This window comes from Alternaria hordeiaustralica (genome assembly GCF_023758085.1).
Source record: "Alternaria hordeiaustralica strain BMP 2776 chromosome Unknown scaffold_97, whole genome shotgun sequence".
Lineage (NCBI taxonomy): Eukaryota > Fungi > Ascomycota > Dothideomycetes > Pleosporales > Pleosporaceae > Alternaria > Alternaria hordeiaustralica.
The window spans coordinates 1-5,373 of NW_026056869.1; the positions used below are offsets into that span (position 1 = coordinate 1).

General features: G+C 29.6%; 1 non-coding gene across 1 annotated transcript; it reads left to right on the plus strand.

Annotated features, from left to right (window-relative positions):
• The first annotated feature begins 1,599 nt into the window (after window positions 1–1,599).
• On the plus strand, window positions 1,600–1,670 carry J4E84_011138. Its single transcript has one exon. It is a non-coding gene; the product is annotated as a tRNA-Met (tRNA).
• Window positions 1,671–5,373: the final 3,703 nt, after the last annotated feature.

Here is a 5,373-nt window from a genome sequence, read left to right on the forward strand (position 1 = left end):
CCTATCCCCATTCCTATAATAAATGGAAATAAAGGATAAAAAGCCTTTAACATAGATTGTTCATGATTACATGTAATGATAGGTACCGCATTTTTAGCTGTTGGTCTATGACGTGTACTACCATATCATTTAACAAATAATCATCATATAGGATTAGAAGCTGGAATACTTTACTGACATTTTGTTGATGTTGTATGATTATTCTTATTTGTATCCATATATTATTGAGGATCCTAAAGTTAAATAGTTAGGCTAATACTTCACCTATACAACTTTTCTCAGAAGAATGAAAATGGCTCTTTCCTCTCTATTTTTTTTTCTTAGTTTTAATATATCATGCTGTTTGTCCACTCTCTCATATTTTTTGCATTCTTTACTTTATAAATTACAAAAAAAAAAATAAGAGAGAGAGGGGGGGCTATATTAAAAAAAAAAATACGTAATAACTATGAAATTACTATCCTGTTCGGACCCCCCTTTTTTTGGGGGGGTCCTAACTTTTTACATATAAAGTAAGGGGAGTAGCAAAAAAAAGAGGGAGGATGTAAGAGGGGGAGTTCGAATCTCTCTATTCTGATAGGTTACTAAATTCATTAATATTATTACTTTTATCTAATGCTTTTTCATAAAGACGAGACAAATCTATCTTGTACTCTAGAGTAACGATTATTATCTTACTTATTTCAGCTTTTATAGCTTATGATAACTTATCTCTTTTATTTTTAGCGAAAGATATAGGAATATTTGGAGGGTTTATTCATTTCTGGTTTATTCTCTTATTCCTTTATTCTCAAAAACACAGAATTACCATTAAAAACTAACAGGTTTAACTATAATTGTTTTTAATTACACCTTTAATTTTACATTTTATAAATTTTAGTCTGCCATACTTAGTAGATAACTTGCCTTTTATATTATTCGAATTTAATCACCTAATTTCTAGAATTCTGGTGTTCTTTTTTTCAACAGTGCATCAGGTTTTACTTAAAATTTTTAGTAAAAAAGGGTTTATAGATATTTTGACAAGTATTTGGATAATCTATGTTACTAAAAGTATTATTAGATTCGTTGTCTATTTTGAATATAGTTAGTAATCTTTTTATTACGAATTGGTTTTTTTCATTAACAATAGATTTTTATAGTATAACTCTAATTAAAGTAGTAACACCTTACGTGGAAAAAGTAGGAATACCTTATGTGGAGAAAATCTTTACAAGCATAATTAAACCATATTTTACTAGTTATTTATCACCTGTTCTTTGTGATTCAGCTGAAGAAGTAGCTAAATTGTTTAGTGAGCTCCCTTTTTCTAATGTAGATAGTAATGTTATGATAAAAAAGTGCAGAACTAGTACTAATTATAAAAGTAGAAAAGATCTAATCGCAGAATTTAAAGCATTCCGTCTAAAAATAAGCTCATACACACCTAGTTTTATTGTCTCTATGCAGTAAGGCCATGTAAGTAAAATTGAACAAGGTGAACCCTCTAGAGGGCAACTTTTTAAAAAAAGAGCTCTTTATAATACACAAGAGGAGGGTTATAATAAACGTGCAAAAATAGAACGCAATTTAGGTAAAAAAAAACCATATAAAAAAAAAGCCCGAGTAGTTCAATGGTAGAACATTAATTTCATGCATTAATAATGAGAATTCGACTTTCTCCTCTGGCTCATGGCAAAAACCAGATTAAAAAACATAGTAAATAAATTACATTTCAAAAGTCCGATTATTTAACAGACCAGTTTTAAAGTAAGTTTTCATAATTATTCTTCTAGCAGTATTATTGTCTATGAAGATGTCTTAATTTCTAAAAAAAGTAAGGACTTAGAACTAAGGTATTAACCTATAACCCTATACCACTTCGTATACTATTAAAAAAATCACCTTACATAATACTTTGTTAATTAAATTATGTTGTTAGGATTAAAGGAAAGGAGATGAACGTGGATTATCTACTATTATATTTATGCCTTTTTACAATACATCACCAGAATTTATGTACAGGTTCCAGCTATGAAATTGGATACGTATCGTTCCAGGTATATAATGGAATTTGTCCGCATTCTAAACTCATTTTCCTTAATTCTTTTTTTTTCTTTTGCTCCAATGGTTTATTGCTTCAGTTTGTTTTTTTTCTGTTTGTTTATTTTTTTTTATTGAAAAAAAAGAAACGAAAAAAACAGTTAAGCAAAAGAAAAAAAATTACCGTAAGCTCCCTGCCGCAGTACTGCGGGGGGAGGAGGATGGATGTTGGTCGGATCCCCACGGATGTATATCTATAAACTTAGAATGTACTAGTTCTAAACAAAAGCATAAAAAACTTTTATATTGTTTTTAAACTTGTGATACAAATGTAATTCATCTTAATTTTATTATACTTAATATTTTTAGGAGAATAGTAGGGAAGTCCAGTGATTTAAATATAGCTTTTTAAAAGTGAGGTAAAAGCTTGGGTAATACACAGAAATTAAAATAATAAAAACTTTCAGTTTTTTATTATAACTATGAAATAAAAAGCCTTAATTAATCTTTATTTTAGTTAAATATTACGTACAGGACCCGGCTTACTTGTATCCAAGGAATATATCTTATGTTGTCTTTATAAAGATATATTCAAAAACGTTAGGCTACTAATTCTAATCCCCTGCGGGGATTTCCCTTACTTTTTTATAGATTTATTTTTGTAAAAAAAAAACTTAGGGGAAACCTTAAAGGGATTTACCGCAGGGAAATAAATAGTATAGCAAACATAACAAATTAGTTTAGTAAAACAGTAGCATGTTGTACAGACAATCTTCTTAAAGTATACAATATATCAAAAAAAATCTTTTTTGGTTTTCATAGTATAATTGTGTTATTATTTTAGATATTGTTGGTAAAAAATATATTTTTATATCTATTTCATAGAATGTATTTTTCAAGTTATTTCTCTTTATGACAACATTATACAATAATTTATAACTTGTTCTCCGTTTTCCATATTTATTATTTTGTAACAAATACAGCTGAGCTGATACGATATAGCAATACATTATGATGCACATTAAAGGTTGAGTACAATTTTATTCTTTTTTATTAAAACATCTCTTAGTTACCTTATAGAGTACATTGTATAGTATAAACAGGTTAGAGACAGGTTGGTTAGGCGCCTCATTTGGGTTGAGGAATTGTTATGTTCGAATCATAATAACCTGGAATAAGATTTTAAATCATTTTCTATAAAAATATATTGTAGTATATTTGATGTGTAATGTATTACTTACTAATTATATCACCTTTATACTTATATTATAGATTATAAGGATTAACTTTGGTACCAGTATGGGATAATGTGGTTGGTGATTACTACCTTGTTATAGTGGATGCCTATTATCTAATGGGCTATTTGGGCCATTTATACCTAGTGTTTATGACTGAGACATTATTCAATGGGGGAGCATAGGGCTTATGCACTTTTCCCTAAACCGGGTGCATTTCTAAACCCAGATTGGTTAGATTATTGAAGACAACATAGTGATTTTTATGAAACCATATTAACTTGTAATCTATGCCCTCCTAATACTGCTCATTGAATGTCACAGCATAATAAAGGTCTTAAGGTGTTTACTGGATTTGGGCCTCATAAGGTGGAATTATTTCCTAAAACGAATGTTCTATCACTACATGCTACAGGGATAGTTTCTATGCATACGGGTGATAGATTGTGTCACAATGGTGGGATGCTTATGTATCCACAACGACGTGCGTTCTAGAATGTATAGCTATGGTAATCTGTGGATATATACACAACGTATTTAGTATATTGTGAAAAGTTTATACTTTAAAAGTACATAGTTTTTTAAAAACCTGTAAGTTAAGAAGAGCTACCTATACTTATAAAATGTAATAAATTACTTTACTTCATTATTAAGCCAGTAAAAGGTATAAATGTAATAAATTTATACTTTATGTAATAAATTTATACTTTATGTAAAGCATTTAAAATATAAATGAAATACAATACCATACTTAGCCCACTAGACCAGTTTGAAATTAGGAACCTATTTAGCATAGACACACCATTATTAGCAAACATGAACCTATCCATAACTAACATAGGGATGTACATGACTATAGCTGCGTTTATAGCTTTCTATTTTAGTGTATTGGCTACAAACCACGCCAAAATTACACCCAACAAATGATCTTTAAGTCAAGAAACACTATACGCAACTATACACAGCATTGTGGTGAACCAAATTAATAGTAAAAACGGTCAAGCTTATTTTCCTTTTATGTATGTATTATTTATATTTATCTTAATTAACAATTTAATTGGAATGGTTCCATATAGTTTTGCTTCAACATCTCATTTTATCTTAACATTCTCACTTAGTTTTACAGTAGTATTAGGTGCAACAGTGTTAGGATTCAAAGAGCACGGGTTAAAATTCTTTTCTTTATTTGTTCCAGCTGGTTGTCCTTTAGGATTATTACCTTTACTGGTATTAATTGAATTCATCTCGTACTTAGCTAGAAATGTTTCTCTAGGATTAAGATTAGCAGCCAACATAAAAAGATGAGACTAGGTGCCTCATTCTTACTGTGTAAAAGAGCCAAACTCCGGGGAAGCCCTAAAGCTCTAATAACTAAAGGTAAGACGGAAACTTCTTACCTGGCCTCATGAATGATTGAGGGTATAGTAACATCATTAGAGATTCTAGTAATAGAAATGGGTGATCGCGGATCTAAAATAGATAATGAACTATCTGTAAAAGAGCAACGAGTAGACGGTTCTTCCATTAGGTAAAACCAATGGTAAGGTGTACTCTAGTCGCCGGGAAAGCCGGTTCTTGGGCGAAATTAAGTAACCTAAGATTAAAGTTATCACAATAGCCTAGGGGGGAACCCCCTGGGCCATCCCCCTTTTATTTTTTTTTCGACATAATTTCTATGAAATTATTAGAAAAAAAAATTAGGGGGATAGCCTATCCTTATTTTATACTATTTCTCCTTTTTGTTTTTATTTCCTCTATCGACATAATAGTTGAGAATAAAGAGGGAATTGAAAAGGAAAATAAAGATATAATCGGCAATCTCGTAATGGAAGTATATATCTTTAAAAATTTAAGTAAATAATATAATCTAAGGATGAAGTTGTTGAACGATTATCAGGTCACATGCTTTTAAATATCTTAAGTGGATTTACATATAACATTATGAGTTCTGGTATCATTTTCTTTATCCTAGGATTATTACCATTAGCCTTTATAATTGCATTCTCTGGATTAGAACTAGGTATTGCATTTATACAATCACAAGTTTTTGTAGTGTTATCTTGTTCATATATTAAAGATGCATTAGAATTACATTAAAGGTATATTACCTTATTTT